General features: G+C 44.6%; 1 long non-coding RNA gene across 4 annotated transcripts in view; it reads right to left on the bottom strand.

The window, feature by feature from the left end:
- Positions 1-22,203, bottom strand: part of LOC137541571 (uncharacterized) — a 1,030,398-nt gene that overhangs the window by 183,652 nt on the left and 824,543 nt on the right. For all 4 annotated transcript variants that reach the window (XR_011025219.1, XR_011025217.1, XR_011025218.1 and 1 more), the window contains one exon: positions 17,024-17,120. This is a non-coding gene — a long non-coding RNA (uncharacterized lncRNA). The remainder of the gene's footprint in view (positions 1-17,023; positions 17,121-22,203) is intronic.

Genomic DNA, 22,203 nt, shown 5'->3' with positions numbered 1-22,203 from the left:
AGAAACTTACTGGAAACATCCTCTTTGGCTGCAAAGCAATATTATCAGAAGTCATTAAGCTATGTACGTAGACCTCCTCCATGTTGGGTCCTGTTTGTCTCTTGTGGCTAATAAGACCAAAGCAGTAGTGACAGTTTCTACTGGACAGATACAGTAACAACAGTTTTGATGTAGCTGTGCCATTCTTTCCTAGAGGCCCTTTCACTTTCTTCTTCTCGTTTAAATGCCTTTCCTCTCTTTTCCTCGAGGTGTTGCCTCAGGGAAATACTCTACTTGGCCTGGTTGGTTGACAAGAGTCATTGGGCCAGATTTATCAAGAGTGTCTGAGACAAAATATTAGAAATCCGTGCAGAACTGTCTCAGACAGCCTAAGAAATCACTTGCTAGTGCAGATTCCTTCTTAAACTGTAAGGACTAGGAGGAGTTAGGAAGGTCTCTCTCATGCAGTGCAGTGTGAGGGGAATTGCTGTTGCTGAGGTAACCAACACACCTGCTGTCAGCAAGCTCTGAGTGAGGGGGGAGGAGCCCTTCACAAATCACATCTAGCCTGCACTATCTTTAGAACTGCTAATGAGCATTTCTTAATCTGCAGCAGTTAAGGAATGGATTTGCACTTTTCTTAACTGTAGAAATCCACGCTAAACTGTCGCTATTACATAGGCTTTGGGAAGTTTCTTACTATCATGCAGAACTGTTCTTCTGCTGGTTAGAACAGTTTTAGGAGAAAAAACTGTCGGTAATGCGTTGATAAATCTCCCCCACTGTCAATGCCCAGCACCTTCATATCTCACAGATATCCCTGCAGCAAAAATGAGAACAGCCAGTGCTTCTCTTTCACTTTGCCAGCTTGCCATGGATTATTCTTGAAATACATGCAATGAATCTTGCCCAACCAGCTTAAAGATAATCTGTATTGTTAAAATCGCACAAAAGTAAACATACCGGTGCGTTAGGGGACATCTATTACCCTCTGTCACAATTTCGCCGCTCCCTGCCGCATTAAAAGTAGTCAAAAACAGTTTTTAAAAGTTTGTTTATAAACAAACAAAATGCCCACCAAAACAGGAAGTAGGTTGATGTACAGTATGTCCACACATAGAAAATACATCCATACACAAGCAGGCTGTATACAGCCTTCCTTTTAAATCTCATTTGTGTGTTTACCTTCTGTCCCCCTGCAGCTCTCATCCACTGAATACTAGTGACAGGCTGATCGTTTCTTACCTGCAGACAGCTCTGCCCTGTCTGTAATTACTCAGTATGGCCTAGTGCACACCAGAGCGGTTCGGCAGCGTTTTTCGATCCGCTTTCGGATGTGGAAATGCTTGGGTAATGTACTTCAATGGGCTGGTGCACACCAAAGCGGGAGGCGTTTTGCAGAAACGCATACTCCCGGGCTGCTGCAGATTTTGGATTGCGGCAGCGTTTCTGCCTCCAATGTAAAGTATAGGAAAACCGCAAACCGCTCTGAAAAACGGCAGTTCAGAGCGGTTTTGCCAGCGTTTTTGTTACAGAAGCTGTTCAGTAACAGCTTTACTGTAACAATATCTGAAATCTACTACACCAAAAACGCTACCCAAAACCACAAAATGCTAGGTGAAACGCTACAGAAAAATAAGAAAAAGCGTTTCAAAATCTGCTAGCATTTTGCGGATCTGCTAGCCGGTTTTGGTGTGCACCAGGCCTATGTGTCAGCCAGCTCCTTTCACAGCCTAACAGAGGAGGATTTTTATCCAGCTCTCTTCTGTCACTGCTTGGAAGAACAAAGAGAAATCGAGAGCCCAATATGGTGTAGTATTGTTAAGTTGGTTGTGGTTAAAAGCTAAATATTTAGATATACTCACAAACATGGGTTACCCATAGGCAACCACTTCAAGTGCAGGTGGGGAGTATTAGAACCTGACCCCACTCAGGTTTTTAAGATTTCGCTCTCTGTAGATCGGAAACGGGGTAGCACCCCTCCGCCGACAGGTTCAGAGGCACTCACTTCTGCATTAAGACCCATTGAGTTATACTCCTGTTTGCCTGATGGCAGGACCAAACCTGCGAAACGCGTTGCACGAAGTGGAGTTCAGTAAAAAAAAATGTGTATTGATATATTGTGACTCAATTGAGTTTTATATTTTTGAGGGAGGTAAGTTCACCTGAACATCCCCCTCTTTTAGACGGTTTTTAAACGTTTTTATTCTACTTTGGCGCCTCTGTACACCAAGCCTTGCTGAACTCTTCTGTCACTGATAAGAGAGCAGAGTTGCTGCTGGCTTATGTAAATAACACACACTGGAGTGTGCATAGAGGGGCCTGGAGAGGGTTGTGCATAACAGATCAGCACTGAAGAGTTGGCAGCCTTCCAGTCCGACAGGGGAAAGATACATTGATTTATTACAGAGACGGTGATAGTAGAAAGTGCTGCAGTAAGCCAGAGCACATAAGAATAGGTTTAGGAACTTGTAGGATGGTACAAAAAAGCATGACATTTTTGTTACAGAGTCTCTTTAAGCAACGTCACTATATACTGTACATGTTAGGGAGTTGGTATGGAATGAATATAAACACATCAGATTTTCTTTGCCTGAAATTATTCACAGTTGCTTCAAATGAAACTTTATCCACTGATGTTGCTGCCTTCCTTCCAAGGTGGCGACCCAGAGGACGCCGAGGGAACTTGCGGGCTACGGGGAGCTGGAGGAAGCCCAGGTAAGTTAAGATTTCCATTTTCTCCCTCTGCTCAGGGTCCTTTTAAAATGCATTTTATTGGCAAGGAGTGAAAATATCACCAAGGAGAAAACTCAGGAGAAAATATATCCCCATTAAGGTGGTCACACATGATACAATAAAATAAGATTTTACAGCAATTCGATAAATAAGATCGAATTTACCGAACAATCAAAAGATGTTTCTTCATTTGAGCAAGAAATTCGATTGGATCTCCCGCTTTTATTCGATAAAAGTTGATTGGGAATGCTGGATTTTTCTGATCAATTTTTATGAAAATTGTATGGTGTGTGGTAGATTGTTAGTTTTTTAATACATACACCCAAGCAATTTTCTCAGAGTTTCCAATCATTTTTATTATAATGGGGGGGAAATTGAACATATGTGTGTGGTACATTGGGCAGATTTTTGAAATGTTACAATCAGTCAGAGAAATTGATTGCAATTCTTGAATTGAACAGATATTTAAAAAATTGTATTGTGTGTGGCCACCTTTAGACTTACCGGTAATTGGAATTTCTGGGAGTCCTCCAGGATGGCCGACAGGTTGAGAGTACACCGGTACCTCCTCCAAAGGAAACACAGACAATAAGCACTTTTGCATAATAAAGCAGCCACCCTATAACTACCGTGCACCTCCTCTAAGCCCTCAGTTTATCACAGAGTACTCACCCCAGGTGCACTAGAAATAAGAAAGTGAAAAAGACTCCATTTCCCCCAAGGATGATAAAAGGGAGGGTATAGGAGAGGCCCTCCTGGAGGGCTCCCAGAAATCCCAATTACCAATAAGTCTAACGGGGATTTTCTCCTTGCTTCCTCCAAGACGGCCGATAGGTTAAGACTCTTAACTTAAGAGACCCCAGAGTACAAGTAAGAAAAAAACGTAACTCACTTCTAGGGCAGGACCACTGCTTGTAAGACTTTCGTCCTGAAAGATACGTCTTGACTTGAAAGCAGGTCAATCCTATAGTGCTTGATAAATGTGGACGGACTTGACCAAGTAGCTGTCCTGCAGATTTGATCTATTGAAGCTCCTGCTCTCTCTGCCCAAGATGTAGATAATGCCCTAGTGCAGTATTCTGCAAACTTGGCTCTCCAGCTGTTAAGGAACTACAAGTCCCACAATGCATTTGCCTTTATGAATCATGACTGTGGCTGTCAGACTCCCGCAGTGCATTGTGAGACTTGTAGTTGCTTAACAGCTGGAGAGCCAAGTTTGCAGATCACTGCCCTAGTGGAGTGAGCTTTAATCTGCGTAGGGATCTCTTTGCCAGCCATCTGGTAACACTGAGCAATGGCCGGTCTTATTCATCTAGCAATAGTACACTTACCTTTCTTGTGTCCCATAAACAGAATAAGTAACTTATTAGACTTTCTCCAGTCTTTGGTTCTGTCTAAATAAATTAAAATAGCTCTTCTGACGTCCAGTAAGTGAAATTACTTCGCTTTCTCAGTTTTTTGATTCTCAAAAAAGGAGGGTTCTAGGTTTTCCTGACTTCTATGAAATCTTGTGTTGACTTTAGGGATACATACGTCGGGTCAGGCCTGAAAATAATCTCGTCATATAAGGGTCCTTTACTGATAGTGATTGGAAGTCTCCTATTCTTCACGCTGTAGTAATTGCTAACAAAAAAAACAACTTTTAATGTCAAGAGTCTTAGAGGTACACTGTCAAGGGGTTCAAAAGGCTCTTTACATAGTTCCTGAAACACTAAGGACAGATCCCATGAGGGAAAGGACTTTACCGCAACAGGTCTGGATCTGGATACTGATTTAATAAAAGCCTTGATATAAGGTTCTTTAGCAAGCCATTTGTCCAAAAAGATAGACAAGGCTTCTATTTGAACTTTGATGGTGCTGACAGCAAGCTGCATGTCAAAACCATCTTGCAAAAATTCCAGAATAACAGCCAAAGTGTTGTTAGTCTCTGAGATCCCCTTCTTTTCCTTCCACCCACAAAATCTTTTCCAAACCTTTCTATAAATCTTCTGTGTGTCCTCCTTTCGGCTGTTTAATAGTGTATTCATTACTCTATACGAAAACCCCTTATTTATAAAAAAAAATTGCTTTTCAGGATACATGCTGTTAGCTTAAGGGATTGGGATGGAAAATTCCTGAGAGAGTAGATCCTGCTTTGTTGGCAGAATAAATGAATCTTGTAGTGACAGGGATCTGACTATGCGAAACCATGACCTTTTGGGCCTCCAGGGAGAGATTAATATCACTGTGGACCTCTCTGACTGGAACTTCCTGCCTACTTTGGCAAGGAGAATGAATGGTGGGAAGACGTAGACCAGTCCTTCTCCCCAGGGAATTTGAAGCGCATCCAATCTGTTTATTGGTGAAGATGTGTCCAGCGAACAAAAACCTGGGACCTTTTTGATTCCTGGGAAGGAAAACAGATCCATCCTGGGTAATCCCCACCTCTGAGTTATAAGGTGGAAGGTCTCCTGAGACAGCTCCCATTCCGCCTCCAGAATTGGACACCTGCTGAGTCTGTCTGCCACTCTGTTCAAGGAACCCTTTATATGGGTGGCTGAGAGAGACTTCAAATATTTTGCTGCCCAATCCATAATTTCCAGTGCTAGGAACAGAAGGTCTGGAACTCTGGTGCCTCCCTGTCTAAGTAAGAACCTTACCATATTGTCTGATAGAATATTTACATGACGATCTGCCACTAAGTCTGACAGTTGTAGGAGAGCCTCTTTCACTGCCGCCAAGTTTGAGGATCTTTCTGCTATAGCCCTAGTCCATATGCCTGGACCTGAAAATTCAGAAGGTGATCCCCCCACCCCCCAGGCACTGGCGTCTGTAGTTATTCGAACCCCCTGATCCTGGGACCATGGGCGTCCCTGGTTGTGAGGATTCAACCACCACAGGAGTGACTCCTTGACTCCCTAACTTAAACTTCTTTCTGTCCCACCTGTATTGGTTCCTCCCTCCATTTTGTAGAAACCACTGTTGTAGAAGTCTGGAATGGGACTGAGCCCGTAGAACTGCTTGGATCGTGGAGGACATTGAGCTGAGGAGAGACACACTCTCCCTCAACGAGACCTCTGACTGTGTCAATACCGCAGAGATCTTTTTGGAGATTTTGTCTATCTTTTCCTCCAGAAGAAAAATTGGCTTGGTTACTGTATCTAGGACATAACCCAAAAATACTGTCTTCTGAGCCAGAATGAGGTTGGACTTTTCCCAATTTATCTTCCAGCCCAGAGACCTTAGCACTTCTAAGCAGGAATTTAGATCCCTCTCTAAATCCTGAACTGAAGAGGCTAAGATTAGAAAGTCATCCAGATATGGTATGACTTATGTTCTTTAAATGAAGATAGGCTGTCACTCTGCAATGACCTTGGTAAAAATTCGAGGAGACGCTGCCAGCCCAAAGAGCAGTGCCCGAAACTGAAAATGACAAGCCATATTGCCGAACATAATAGCAAAAAGCATGTACTTCTGATGGTTCGGATGAATGGGCACATACAGGTAAGCAATCTGCAAGTCTATTGTTGCCATCCAAGCCAGGGGCAACAACAGATTCCTGACAGAGTAAACGCTTTCCATCTTGAATTTTTTCTCTTGCAAGAAAGCATTTAATTGGCTGAGATGGATTATCAATCGATACTTCCGACGCTTTCAAAACAACGAAAATATTGCAGTAGAACCCCTTTGGCCTCTTTTCAGGCAGAACACGACGAACCACATCCTGTTCTATCAATGAAGTGACAGCCTGCCTTAAAGGTTGTGCTTTCTTTGCATCTTTGGGAGATCTTGTTAGATAAAACTTGGGGGTGGGGAGCGTTTCGAATTCAGCTTGTAACCGAGCTCTACTAGATTAAAGATTTAACTGCTCTGATAGCGTTGCTTCCACTGAGGAAGGAAATGCTTCAACCCCCCCACCTTGTTCTCTATGACACTTGGTGTCCTTAGTTCCAGGGGTAGGGGGTTTTGTGGAAGCGATACTGCCTCTGAAAAAAGAACCACTATGTTCTGAGTCCTGACCTTTTCCCCTAAGTTGAGAGAACCCCTGCCTCAAAACAAAATTCCTTGCAGGAGTTTTCTTTCTTTTATCAGTGAACTTTTTCTTTCTATCCGTAGATATGTAAAGAACGGTTTCCAATTCCTTAACAAACATAAGGTCTCCTTCAAATTGCATGGCACATAACCTACTCTTGGATGTAATATCACCTTCTCAAGTTCTTAACCAGATTGCTCTGCGAATGGAGTTCACCATGGCTGCTGCTTTAGCTGCTGCCCTCAAGGACTCCACGGCCGCATCCGCAATAAAGGCAAGAGCCCTGGCAATAATGGGAATGGCCTCCAACAATTATTCCTGTGGTGTACCCACAGCCATCAATTCATGTAATTCATCCACCCAAGAAATAAGGTTCCTTGAGATACAGACAGTAGAAATGGAAGGTCTAAAAATAAATGAGACTGCTTCCCATGCCCGTTTGGAATTAACCTCAACCTTATTGTCTAAAGGGTCCTGAGGGCGCCAGTATCCTCAAAGGCCAAGTCAGCATCCTTTGAGTACTGGGATAAGGCTGCATCCAGCTTTGGAAGTTTGCTCCATCTCTCAATTTCTGAGTCTTGGAAATGGAACCTAAACTGAGAAGGATATGACTTCCTCCTTTTAAAATAATATCAGTTGCCTGACTCTCCTGCTGATCCTGTATCTCGATTAGTTTTAGCCACAGCCCCTCAACAAGCATGCAGATCAGGTGCTCTGACTGAAGTCAGATTGGAACAGCTGCATGCTTGTTTCAGATGTGTGATTCAGCCACAACTGTAGCCAAAGAGATCAGCAGGACAACCAGGCAACTGGTATTGTTTAAAAGGAAACATCCATATCTCTCTCAGTTTAGGTTCCCTTTAAGGATTTAGTAATACTGAATCTTTTCTCTGGTTCTTTCCACTGTTCATTAATAATCTGATTTAAGGCTTTGTGAACCGGAAAAACTCTAGAGACTGGTGTCTCTAAACCCTTATATATTTCATCTTGAACTGAGACCTCTGGAACAGTCTCAGCTATTTGTTCACCGTCATAGATAGCTTTGAGTAAATCTGCAGTCTCCTCAGCACTAAAAAGAAATCATGTCATTTTAGTCACTTGGTCAGAATCCTGTGTCGACAGCATATCGCCCTACCTTTCTTTGGAGGGTTCGGATAAGCATTCCACCACCTCATTAACTGTCAAGTTACTAACTTGTTTAGGGGCAGAAGCAGGGATAGGCTGGGAGGAAGTCTGAGTGTCAGTCATAGCAAACCGTAACACCTGAAAAGTAGATTGCCTCTCAGATCTAAAGGAATCTAAAAATTCCTTAATAGATTTTGATGAATCAGTGCCAGAAGTTCCTGACATGTCTGATATAACACCTTCTCCCAGTTGCTAGCTAACTTAGCATTGCATGATCATGCAATATTGCATGATCATGTATTTTGTACAATTTGTATGTATAACTTTGTTCTATGTGTATAACCCTATGTATGTCATCCTTGTATCATTGTATATATTTATTGTCCAGCGCTGCGTAATATGTTGGCGCTTTATAAATACAATAAATAATAATAATAATAATTGCACCCACTGCATCTCTTATTCTTATGTTTAAGAGGTAGGTTTCATCAGGTTTAGCATGAAAATAAAACAAACAATAAAACATGTATAAGTTAAAATCATGGGTAATCCTATCTAATTCCAGTGTTACCTGCTTCTGGACTGAAAGGATTTTATTACCTGTCCTGCTGCTGAGGTAGCAACAGCCTTTGCCCATGAAACAGCTTTTTTTTCTGAGGTTCTGCTGGAGGAACAGTTGCTGCATTCATCTCCCTTGAGAACCCTTTCTCCACTGAGGCAGCTGCTTTAACCACTTAAGGACCAGGGCTGTTTTGAATGATCTGTGCTGCGTGGGCTCTCCAGCCCGCAGCACAGATCAGGATTGAAGCAGGGCGATCAGACTTCACCCCTCTTTTTTCCCCACTAGGGGGAATGACCTGCTGGGGGGGGGGGGGTCTGATCGCCGCCGCTCCGTGTGGCCGAGCGGAGGGGGGGGGGGCTCCTCAAAGCCCCCCTCCGCAGCGTGATTCCTCCCTCCCTCTCTCTGCCTTCCTCCCCTTTGCTCCATGGGTGGCACAGGACGGTGATGCGTCCTGCGCCGCCTCTGATAGGCATCGCCGATCTCTTTTACGGCGCTGCTGCGTAGCAGCGCTGTATTGATGTAAACAGCGGGGATTTCTTCCCCGCGTGTTTACAATTAGCCTGCGAGCCACGATCGGAGGCTCGCAGGCTGTTCACGGAGACGCCCTCCGTGAACTGACATGGAACGGCCGTTTCCATGTAAAACCACAAACGACCAGCCGCCGCCTATCGGTGTTAGGCGGTTGTTATGTGGTTAATAGTCCACCTGAAGGTGATTCCGCACACTCTGCTCCACCGTTGCCATGTTGGATCCTGGATCCAGCGGATCACCTAAGTTTTCTGGGGACCCTCCCTCAAACGCAGCAGACAAGGGTGGCTTACTTGGCTAATTGCTCCTTTGTCTCCATTACAGAGACATGCTGGAGCATCTGGAGTCAGCAGAGAAGCGCAGCACTGATCGGGTGACAAGGGATGCAGACATCCGTACGCGTACAATCCGGTGTCCCGTGAGTCATGCCTGAGCGCATGCGCAGAAGGAAATCCAGGACGCAGTTACTTGCAGGAAAGCAGCATGGTCGGGGGATGCGCGTGCAAAACCACCACTTCACTGCTCGCCTAGACATGCGGTAAACGACCCAGCCTGGAACGCTTGTCCACCCCTGACAACACCATCTCAGAAAGCCCTTACCAAGGCCAGTGCCCGAACAGTTAGCTGGGGAAACAGAGTCCTTCACGGCTACAGCACAAGGAAACTCAGCTCCCATAGTTAAACAAGGGCCTGTGTACCTGAAGGCAGGAAACACAGAGAAAACTGAGGGCTTAGAGGAGGTGCACGGTAGTTATAGGGTGGCTGCTTTATTATGCATATGTGCTTGGTCTGTGTTTCTTTTGGAGGAGGTACCGGTGTACTCTCAACCAGTCGGCCGTCCTGGCAGACGCAAGGAGAAAGGGTCTCTGTATCTTGCTAATATAAGCAGTATTCAGTGGTACAACCATTTAGGCTTTTCCCACTACGTGGTTAGTTAAGTTGATCTCACGATAATGGTGCTGCACACATTGCAACTTCCTCATAGAAAGCAGACATCATTGGCAGACATGTGCTTGCATCATCCAATTTTTGAAACGGCAACCTTTGCAATCAGACAACAATAGTTCTTATTGTACTAGGGACAGATTTTCTGGGAAAAGTACTCTCAAAATGAAGGTGTGAAAATATCACCTAGGAGAAAACTCAGGAGAAAAAATGAATTGCATATAGGCCCACGAGTCTACAGTATTTAACTTTTTCACAGTATTCTAATTTTCTGAGATATTGAGTTTTGGGTTTTCATTACCTGTAGGCCATAATCAGCGAAATGAAACAACATAAACACTTTAAATATATCACTCTGTGTGTAAAGAATCTACATGATACATGAGATTCAATGTATGAACTGAATTACTGAAACAAAGTAGCTTTTCGATGCTGTTCTAATTTACTGAGAAGTACTAGTAGTAAACAAAATTCAAAAAATTGTACAGGTAAAAAAGGCATGTCACGCTTTGTCCATCAGGACCAAAACTTTTTGTATAGACAGTGATGGTATGAATCACTCCTAAAAAATTAGTCCCGATAGTGTGTAGGACCGCTAATTTGCCAATTGGTCCTACAGACTATCAGGACTATTTTTTTTACGAGTGATTAATACCATCACCATTTGTACAAATAGGTTTGGTCCTAATGGACAAAGTGTGAAAAGTACTAGTATTCCGCTGACCACTCTTCTAGTTGCCAATGCAAGCTGCAGCAAGACACTTCCTGCTCATCCCTCCTCCTCCATCAGTAACAGAGAGCCCAGCAGCACATCTCTACATTGATCAGAGCTAGACCATGACATTGAAAGTTTTTTTTTTTCCATTGTGAGAATTTGTTTTACTAATTTTTTTTTGTACAAGAAAATACAATATATAAACATTACTTCATACATCTCCTCCAGTAAGGTGATCTCTTCCCCCCCCCCCCCCCCCAAGCAATGACATTAAAGGACAACTGAAGCATGAGGGATATGGAGGCTGCTATATTTATTTATATTTATGCAATATCAGTTGTCTGGCTGTCTTGCTGATCCTCTGCCATAGACCCTGAACAAGCATGCAGCAGATCAGGTGTTTCTGACACTGTCAGATGTGATCAGATTAGCTGCATGCTTGTTCCTGGTGTGCATCAGACACGTTGCAGCCAAATAGATCAGCAAGATAGCCAGGCAATTGGTATTGTTTAAAAGGAAAAAAAGAATCTAGCAGCCTCAATATCCCCCTCAGTACAGTTGTCCTTTAAAGCGGGATTGTCACCATAAAAATCGAATTTCAACAGCAATTGGTCTGAGTGTATTAAGTGATAAAGATGCTAATCCTGCATTCAAAACTTTTTCTGACGTTATGATTTGGAGTTATCACATACTTAAGCACTTGCCCTTAGTGCCAAACAGTTGCATGCTGGGGGTTCTTTTTATCTATAATATATTCCTCCTCTTCCCTTTATTTCCCTGCCAGCTGCTTATCTGAAACACGATACCCTGCTCACTTAAGTTTGCAAGCAAGGCTGAGGTGACTCAGCGATTGGAGGAGAAAAGGAAAAAAAGTTAAGGGAAGAAACATTAGTATTTAGCCTCAGCTGTGGGCAAAAAACATAGCCCCATCAGGAACAGAATTCTCTTCATTTACTATATAAAATTCACTAAAATCAACGTGGACAGTACAATACATGTGCTATGTAAGTAGATCAAGTATATCTACTTATGTGTTTTTTTTCCCTGGCATAGTATGGCTGATCCTTCTGCTTTAATACTTTTGGAAAGCCTGTAAAAGGATGGATTGTGTAAGTTCCTAAACTGTTATCTTTGTTCGTACTTCCTTTTCCAGTTACAGGCTCATTGAGAATATGAAGTGAAAACAAATCTTTCTAAATGGGAACAATCTTCTCAGTGGGGACTCAGACAGCCGTTCCTGCCAAACTGACTGTTTGCCTTCAATGATTTCAATGTGTAGACATCTGGTGATAGCATCTTAAAGCAGAACTACAGTCCCCTATCCACCAATAGATTAGCCACACTATTATAAAAGCTCAAAAAGAGAAAAAAAATATCTTTATACAAAAAAAAAAAAAAAAAAAGAATGCTTGAAATGTTTAATATGATTTGTTTCTTTTGTTCAAAGTGACTTATCAGTGTGCTTCACTGGTGATGGTCCATGAGATGCAAATAAACAAAAGCGGATTCATGCAGCTTAAAAATAAACCAATGAAAACAAACCTTGGCTGGATTAGGTCCACCTTTAAACTGCATATATTTGCATACAAATTCTAGATAATCAACTCTGAAAATTTGCATCTCATTATCTATCCCTAAGACACAGGCAGGTCTACAAGAAGTCAGAGATTGCTCTTTCATATCTAGCTGCACAAGACAAGAAAGTAACTTATAACTATATATTTCTGAATGTTATCTTTCTGACTGAACTGCATATTACATTATAAAGGAAGACAGTCACTCCCAGTATTCGCTGTGGTGACCAGGAGGTGAACTGATTTTTTTTTCTTTTACAAGGGTGACGTTACTGGTTGATCAAAGACAGGTAGGTTGATCACAAAACTCAATCTGGGAGTTGGGAGACGTATGTTCATTTGCATTTGAGCCAGGCAATATTTGCTAGTAAACTTTTTAGATTTAGGGGAATGCTGCCTTTGAGTACCTGTACATTTATATAAATCCTAGGGCACTAGGCTTCAAAGCCTTTAAACCCCTTATTGCAACACAAGATGAGCACCGTATGGTCATTTTACAATTATTGAATTCATTAACCTCCCTAGCGGTATGATTACGTCTGGATATTAGGGTCTAAAAAGCAGAGCAATTTTTTTTCACAGGCTTGTAGACCCTAAAAGCAGGAAAAAAAATCATACTGCCGGATAGATCTGAGGCAGCCCTTGCACGTACCCACCTCCCCTGGATCCAGCACTGCTATTCTCCCTCCGTCCACTGGGTGGCACTCTACCCCTAGAGAGTGCTTACGAGCCTCCAAGGATCGGAAAAATAATTCTGCTAGCACCTGGCTCCTGGGAGAGGTGAGTTGAAATGCCATGCTGCGTTCTTTATCTATACCTCCTGGCGGCTACCATAAGTCAGGCTCGGGGTTACCTCTCTGAGCTGCAGATTTCTGGCCTGAGCCTGACTCGGGACTACCGCTAAGGAGGTTAACAGGTGCACTTCCATTCATAATCAACAAACTAAGCAGTGTTATGGTAGCCTAGTAAGCATTTTGGGAACTCTATAGAGCAGAGGTCCCCAACCTGGGGGCCGCGGCCCCCTGGTGGTCCGTGGGCAAATTTCTGGGGGGCCGCGGCGGATCTGGCCTTTCTCCCTCTCCCCCTGCTGCCGCCGCTCCTGTTCAGTGGCGTACGGTCCATTGAGTGCAAGGGGGCGTGGCGCTCCGGGTGACAGGCGGGGAGGGGGTGTCATAAAGGCCAGCCAGAGTCCATTAGAGATCAGGCCAGCAGTACCTGCTCCGCCTACCTCCTCTTCATTGTTTGGCTGCAGCTGGCTCAGACCCCCGTTGGCCCCGCCTCCGTCATTCCGGCTCGTAATTTCAATTCCTGCGGAAACCAGGGCAGCACATGGGGCACACAGTCTTCCTGCTAGGGAGGGAGGATCGTATTTCTGCAGGATCGCCGCTGCTGTCACCCCCCAGTGGCTCCACTGAACTGTCAGATGCTGCTGCTAAAGTATGGGTGTGCTGGCTGCTCCGCCGCTACATGAGGAGGATCCGGAGGCTGTCTGGGTCTCACCCAATGCTGCTCTTCCGGCTCCTCAGCACGTGAACTCTGCATCGCCGCGATGCCAGTTCTCTGCTGCACCCTCCTGGGAACCCAGAGGCTGGCCCAACTGCACTTTCCACCATCCGGATCATTACACCAGGGAAGAGAGGTCTGATCGGAGAGGGAGAGGCCTGATCGCCACAACTCCTGGCCACCAGTCCAGGTACACCACGGCTGGCCTCAGCTCTGAGCCACAACACCTTCCACTGTGGGCAGTATATCACTGGACATCCCTAACGGCTGCCAGTGTGTCTCTCTCTCTCTCTTCCTCCTGTCTGTCTCTCTGCTCTCTCTCTTCCTCCTGTCTGTCTCTCTGCTCTCTCTCTCTCTCTCTCTCTCTCTTCCTCCTGTCTGTCTCTCTGCTCTCTCTCTCTCTCTCTTCCTCCTGTCTGTCTCTCTGCTCTCTCTCTTCCTCCTGTCTGTCTCTCTGCTCTCTCTCTCTTCCTCCTGTCTGTCTCTCTGCTCTCTCTCTCTCTCTCTTCCTCCTGTCTGTCTCTCTGCTCTCTCTCTCTCTCTTTCTCCTGTCTGTCTCTCTGCTCTCTCTCTTCCTCCTGTCTGTCTCTCTGCTCTCTCTCTCTCTCTCTTCCTCCTGTCTGTCTCTCTGCTCTCTCTCTCTCTTCCTCCTGTCTGTCTCTCTGCTCTCTCTCTTCCTCCTGTCTGTCTCTCTGCTCTCTCTCTCTCTCTTCCTCCTGTCTGTCTCTCTGCTCTCTCTCTCTCTCTTCCTCCTGTCTGTCTCTCTGCTCTCTCTCTCTCTCTCTTCCTCCTGTCTGTCTCTCTGCTCTCTCTCTCTCTCTCTCTCTCTCTCTCTTTCTCCTGTCTGTCTCTCTGCTCTCTCTCTTCCTCCTGTCTGTCTCTCTGCTCTCTCTCTCTCTCTCTTCCTCCTGTCTGTCTCTCTGCTCTCTCTCTCTCTTCCTCCTGTCTGTCTCTCTGCTCTCTCTCTTCCTCCTGTCTGTCTCTCTGCTCTCTCTCTCTCTCTTCCTCCTGTCTGTCTCTCTGCTCTCTCTCTCTCTCTTCCTCCTGTCTGTCTCTCTGCTCTCTCTCTCTCTCTCTCTCTCTCTCTCTTTCTCCTGTCTGTCTCTCTGCTCTCTCTCTTCCTCCTGTCTGTCTCTCTGCTCTCTCTCTCTCTCTCTCTCTCTCTTCCTCCTGTCTGTCTCTCTGCTCTCTCTCTCTCTTCCTCCTGTCTGTCTCTCTGCTCTCTCTCTCTCTTCCTCCTGTCTGTCTCTCTGCTCTCTCTCTCTCTTCCTCCTGTCTGTGTCTCTGCTTTCTCTCTCTCTCTTCCTCCTGTCTGTCTCTCTGCTTTCTCTCTCTCTCTCTCTTCCTCCTGTCTGTCTCTCTCTCTCTCTCCCTCCTGTCTATACTGGGGTAACTGTACTTGCTATACTAGGCTAACTGTACTTGCTATAGTGTGGTAACTGTACTAGCGATACTGGGGTAACTGTACTAGCTATACTGGGGTAACTGTACTAGCTATACTGGGGTAACTGTACTAGCTATACTGGGGTAACTGTACTTGCTATACTGGGCTAACTGTACTTGCTATAGTGTGGTAGCTGTACTTGCTATACTGGGCTAACTGTACTTGCTATAGTGTGGTAGCTGTACTTGCTATACTGTGGTAACTGTACTTGCTATACTGTGGTAACTGTACTTGCTATACTGGGCTAACTGTACTTGCTATACTGTGGTAACTGTACTTGCTTTACTGTGGTAACTGTACTTGCTATACTGTGGTAACTGTACTTGCTATACTGTGGTAACTATACTTGCTATACTGGGCTAACTGCCGCCGCCACTAGCCACGCCCCTCCTACCCCCCGCCCCGGGGGGCCCCGAAGAAAATTTTGGTCGGTATAGTGGGCCCCGGGCTCAAAAAGGTTGGGGACCCCTGCTATAGAGGACTCCGATCTAAAAACAAGGTAAACAAATCTAAGCAGGAGTTTTATTTTCATTAAAAAAAATGAAATGAGAAAAGTACTGAAGAAACGTACAATAACTGAACACAGGAAAAGTAACTATAGCATGTCAGGAAGGTAGCAATTTCCCAAGCACAGCTCTCTGCTAAGGAGCCGAATCTTATGGCTGTGATTTCAAGAGCAGAAATCCTCTGAATTGACATATGATAATCTTGTTCTGTACAAGAAAAACCAAACGCCGTATTGATCTCAGTTTTGTAAATCCCAATCAGACACTTAGAAGAACATTTTCACCTCTGTCGCCCCCTTTGCATCATTCCTCCTTCCGACACGGTCTTCAAATTTCATACCTAACCAGTCAGAGGGCTGGTGCACACCAAAACCCGCTAGCAGATCTGCAAAATGCTAGCAGATTTTTAAACGCTTTTTTTTATTTTTATGAGACGTTTTGCTAGCGTTTTGCGGATTGCTGCAGCGGATTTCAGTATAGTAGATTTCATATATTGTTACAGTAAAGCTGTTACTGAACAGCTTCTGTAACAAAAACGCCTGCAAAACCGCTCTGAAGTGCCGTTTTTCAGAGCGGTTTGCGTTTTTCCTATACTTAACATTGAGGCAGAAACGCATCCGAAATCCAAAAAATGCCTCACCCAGGCATTTTTCGTTTCTGCAAAACGCCTGCCGCTCTGGTGTGCACCACCCCATTGAGATACATTGACCAAGCAGATCCGCAGCCGCAAGCGGATCTGAAAACGCCCAAAAAGCCGCTCGGTGTGCACCAGCCCTAACTGTGTCTGATCATACTAAAATCAAAAAAATTAAAAACGTTTTCCAATATTTTGTGAAAGTGCAAACAGTATTTTCCTGGATCTATGGAAGGAAAGTGATACTTCCTGAAAATAAAGCTTCAGAAAACGAACGTTACTGCAAGAAAAAGGGTATATCCAGCACACAACCATTCTTTTGATGTCAAGAGTGCACTAAGACATCTGCAGTCATCTGACTTACCGTTTGCGTGAATGCCAGTCACTCTTTCTGAAAGGAGCGCGTCTGGCAGCAGAATTATCATAGAGATGGAGGTAAGAGAGAAATTACATTGCTACGCGGCCCCATTATATATAGTTACTTCCTGGGATGCATTTATGAAACCTTTCCCAGCATTTGCAATACATTCTAAGTGACAGCAATACAAAAAAAAAGCACTGTTGAAATTCAGGAAAATAGGACATGCTGGGTTTATAGAAACACATGAAGTGGATGAATGGCAAAAAGAACACACAAGTTTGCACTGCTCCTGCTCTATACAATAGTAATCAAAACAAAAACTGCTTTCACATTCTCTCTAATGATGGCAGGGATAGAGAATATCACAGTGGATCTCAGTCTTTGTAATGGGGGTCTTACCTGGGTACCTCAGTGACAATTGCTCCACTAACTTCAGTCCGAAAACATCAAGACTTCCTCATTTTTGTTGCATCGGAAGAGCTGCAGCTTTCGGTCACTGGAATTCAAATAAAAGAGTTTATTAATACTTTGAAAGGACATATAGCGACACAAATTTACTCAGTAATTGAAGTGGTTCAATATGGCTCACATACAGCAACACAACATTTTTAAAGGATACCCAAAGTGACATGTGACATGATGAGATAGACATGTGTATGTACAGTGCCTAGCACACAAATAACTATGCGGTGTTCCTTTTTTTCTTTCTCTGCCTGAAAGAGTTTAATATCAGGTATGTAAGTGGCTGACTCAGTCCTGATAGGAAGCGACTACAGTGTGACCCTCACTGATAAGAAATTCCAACTATAAAACACTTTCCTAGCAGATGGCTATTGAGAGCAGGAAAGAGATAAGGGTCAATTGTTCAAATACTTTAGCTCTGGCATACCTCAATGAAAGTGTCATTGAGCAAAAACAATAAAACAGTTAAAACTTAACCTTTTCGGGACCGGCCGCCTACCCCCCTTAAGGACCAAGGCATTTTGCGCGGGAGGGGGGGTGCGCGCGTTTGGGGGGGTCAGGCGGCCGGATCCTGTGTGTGGCTGGCTGGATTGGTGTCCCCCCATGGTGGCCTGTGCCCCCCCCTTCTGCCAGCAGCCTTCACTTACCTTCCAGGCTCCAGCGATGAGCCGCACGGGACCCTCTTCTCCGGCCGGCATCTCCGTTCTGTCTGACGATCAGTTCCGGGTCGCGGCTTGATGACGTCATCAAGCCGGGACCCAGCGATGACGTCAGATGGAGCGGAGATGCCGGCCAGAGCGGAGGGGGGCGCCGATTGTCGCTGGAACGGCAGGGAGGTGAGTGGATCCTCTTCTTCCCCCCCTGCCGCCGCAGCTGTCATACTGATCACTACGATCCGACGGTGATCGTAGTGATCATGTGATCAGCAGCCATACGCGATGGCTGATGATCACTCGGGGGAGATGTTGGCTGTCATATGACAGCTTAATCTCCCCCTCCGGGTGCGCACAATCGCGTCGGGAGCGGAAACTGCAGGCCGGCGTAGATTCTACGCCGCATCAGGCTAGAACAGCCACAAGTGCGGCGTAGGATCTCATAGAGGCGGTCCTGAAAAGGTTAAAAAGATTTAAAACATAAAATAAAACTGTAGAATATCTTAAAAAGTCATTTTTAGGAAAAGGAAGATAGATACAACTGTTTATTTCATTTGTTTATTTTCGCTTCGGATATCGTTTAAAGACTTGATTTCCTAGGTTTGGCTTCACAATCTGAACGGACCTCACAAGCCCCTATTGTCCACCCCTCAGTGCAGAACAGATTCCAGCAACAACTCTACACCCAAACGATATCACCAGCCTCACCTGTGCTACATCCATTAATCACACAGGTATACTTTATTAGTATTATTAGTAGTAGTAGTATAGAAGAGTGCCAGCTATCCAGAACTCAACTTACCTGTAGTCTCAACCAACAAGCACAAGTTGCTGTCAGTACTCTCAGTGCGGAAGGCTCCTCAAGGTTAACTACTTGAGGACCGTGGTGTTAACACCCCCCCCCCCCCCCCAGTGACCAGACCATTTTTAACTAAATAGGCCACTGCAGCTTTAAGGGCTCGCTGCAGGGCCACACAAGTCAGCAGCACACAAATGATTCCCCCCCCCCCTTTTCTCCTCACCAACAGAGCTCTCTGTTGATCGCTCCCCCAATGTGTATTTTTTTTAACAAATATTTATTTTATTTTTTTAATAAATGTCCCTTTATTTATATTGCCCTCTCCCTCCCCCCGCCAGCCAATCAGCATGATCAGCTTGAGCCTATGACAGCTGATCACTCCCCAGTCGTGTCACACGGCTGTCCCCAGTACAGCGCTGCCTTAGATCGCAGCACTGTACTACCCTAACAGACGGCGGTTTCGCCGTCTAACAGTCTCCGAGCGGTGATGCGTGCACATCGGCATGTGCACTCTCCTGCTAGCCCCATAGAAGGCCGTTCATGCCAATCGGCATGGAGCAGTCCTGGGGCTGCGGCCGTGTTCACTCCAATTGGCATGGAGCGGTCGGCAAGGAGTTAATATACTTTCAATGACTGTTTTTTAATATTTAACCACTTCACCACTGAGGGGTTTTACCCCCTGAGCACCAGAGCAATTTTCACCTTTCAGCGCTCCTTCCATTCATTCGTCTATAACTTTATCATTACTTATCGCAATGAAATGAACTATATCTTGTTTTTTCCGCCACCAATTAGGCTTTCTTTAGGTGGGACATTATGTCAAGAATTATTTTTTTCTAAATGTGTTTTAATGGGAAAATAGGAAAAATGTGGGGAAAAAAATAATTATTTTTCAGTTTTCGGCCATTATAGTTTTAAAATAATGCATGCTACTGTAATTAAAACCCATGAAATTTATTTGCCCTTTTGTCCCGGCTATAAAACCATTTAAATTATGTCCCTATCACAATGTTTGGCGCCAATATTTTATTTGGAAATAAAGGTGCATTTTTTTCAGTTTTGCGTCCATCCCTAATTACAAGCCCATAGTTTATAAAGTAACAGTGTTATACCCTCTTGACATAAATATTTAAAAAGTTCAGTCCCTAAGGTAACTATTTATGTATTTTTTTTAATTGTAAATTTTTGAATTTTTTTTTTATTACAAAAAAAAAAAAATGGGGAGTGTGGGAGGTAATGAGTTAATTTTTTGTGTAAAAATCATTTATTTGTATGTGAAAAATTGTGTAGGGTGTAGTTTACTATTTGGCCACAAGATGGCCACAGTAACTTTTTGTTTTAAAGGGGAACTTCAGCCTAAACAAACATACTGCCATCAAGTTACATTAGTTATGCTAATTAGAATAGATAAGTAATATAATCTCTTACCCACCCTGTTTTAAAAGAACAGGCAAATGTTTGTGATTCATGGGGGCTACCATCTTTGTCATGGGGGCAGCCATCTTTTTGGTTGGAAGGAGGTGACAAGGAGCAGGAGACACAGTTCCAACTGTCCTGTGTCCTGATAACCCCTCCCAGCTGCACACACTAGGCTTCAAATGTCAAATTCAAAATGTAAAAAAAAAAAAATTGCACCAAAACAGCAGAACGAGAACAACAACATCAGAAATCCCATCATGCTTTGCACAGCATCAGGGGAAAAAAGCCTGGGCAGTTTTCTTCTGTGCAGCTAAAAATGAGGCTTGTATAAGAGAAACAATGTTCTGATGCTGTGAAACTGTTAAAGAAACACCAGGCCTTTTCAGTGCTGCTGAGTCGATTTTTAGTCCGGAGGTTCACTTTAATGTGACCTCCAAGCTTCTTTCCGGAAGCTTGGAGGAAGTATAAGGAGGCTGGACACGTGAGTTTTTTCTCACAATGATCGCGCTGCCCATAGGAGAGCAGCGGATCATTGTGGGGCTTAGATCAACGAACGGGAATGGATTTTCCCGTTCATTGATCTCCGGGCGAGCGGGCGGCGGCGTGTTTACTAGCGGCGGGCGGCGTGTTTACGAGCGGGAGCGCGGACAGCGTCGGGAACGCGGAAAGTATGGATTTCTCCGTCCCTGGGGGTTAAAGGATGGAAAAAGGGACGGAGAAATTCGTACGGGCGGGGGTAAAGTGGTTAATACACAATTCATGGTATGTGTCTACAGTGGGGTGTAGTACTGTATTAGCTAACCCTATTTTAACATTGAGTCTCAAGCAGCCATAAAGCACACTTATCTGGCTTCAGCTGATCCCAGTCAGTGCCGAATAACCAATACTCTACTGCATCTAGTACTTGCAGACTGTTCCTCGACTTCCAATTCACAGCGTACTGTATCAACAAATCTATTGCCAATACACTATTTTGGAATTACTCAGATATTTGTCGTCGCCCCCCCCCTCCTAGCCCTAAAAGATTAAGTTACATTTTCATACTCTCTGCCCTAGCACTAGCCCTTCACAATTATGCCCAGCCCTAACTGATATAATTCTAATTAATATCGACCTTCCACTGTCTTCCACTGTCAGAGCTTCAAACATCGAAGAGCTAGAGCAAGAACAGCCCCTATTCTGCTTCAAACATAGGAGAGGAAGTGCAAAAACAGCACTGCTGGCCATCAGGGCAGTGGCGTTGGAGAGTCGGAGTAATTGTGGGTACTTTGAGTCTGAGTTGGAGTCTGTGGTTTCATAAACTGAGTCTGAGTTGGATGAATTTTGAACCAAATCCACAGCCCTGGTAAGTAATAGACTAAGCAGTCGGAGTCGCGGAGTCTGAGCCATCTTGGGTACCCAGATTTCATAAACTGAGGAGTCAGAGTTGGAGTCGGATGACTTTTGTACTGACTCCACAGCCCTGCTGGCCACATGACTCCTTAACTATAAAATTCTGGTGTTATGTAACGATCGGTGTAACACAGAGAGGGTCTGATTACCGGTGATCTGCAGTATCACAGAGAATACAGATATATACCCGATTATTGATGATCTGCAGTATCACCGATAATCAGATATATCTCTAACCTCTGGACACCTAGGTGATAAGAGTGTTTGGTGCAACAGAAATACTTTGAGGACTGCACCTGAGGAGCAGGTGCACAGCAGTAAGGAGTACTGCACAGTAACACGTTCCTTCCGCAAGCCTGAGACTCTCCCGAGGGAGGGGTCAGGCTAGGATTAGGAAGGACAGAGTGTGAGTGACACCAAGGAAGGGTGTCACCCACAGGTCTGTGAGCTATCTCTAGACTGAGGAGATAGCTCTCGAGGTCGGGCAAGCCGGGTCGGCAACAGACAGACAGATCAAGGACAGAGACAAGAGACAGATGCGGAATCCTAAGACTAGCTGAGTTCGGCAACAGAGTATCAGATATAGCGAAGTACCTAATCAGAGATCAGAAGAGTAGTCAGGAAAGCAGAAGGTCATAACAGATAATAACAATGCCTAGTCTTAGGTGTGAGCTCCGTGATCATCAACACCCTGGAACTAGTCTGAAGTATAACAGAATGGTAATACAGTTCCCTAGTCTTGGGTGTGAGTTCCTTGATCATCAACACCCTGGAACTAGTCTGAAGTATAACAGAATGGTAATACAGTTCCCTAGTCTTGGGTGTGAGTTCCTTGATCATCAACACACCGGAAC

The sequence above is a fragment of the Hyperolius riggenbachi genome, chromosome 12, assembly GCF_040937935.1.
Source record: "Hyperolius riggenbachi isolate aHypRig1 chromosome 12, aHypRig1.pri, whole genome shotgun sequence".
Taxonomy (NCBI): domain Eukaryota; kingdom Metazoa; phylum Chordata; class Amphibia; order Anura; family Hyperoliidae; genus Hyperolius; species Hyperolius riggenbachi.
Note: the sequence above shows the minus strand (reverse complement) of the source record. Positions and strands in the feature narration are given on the sequence as shown.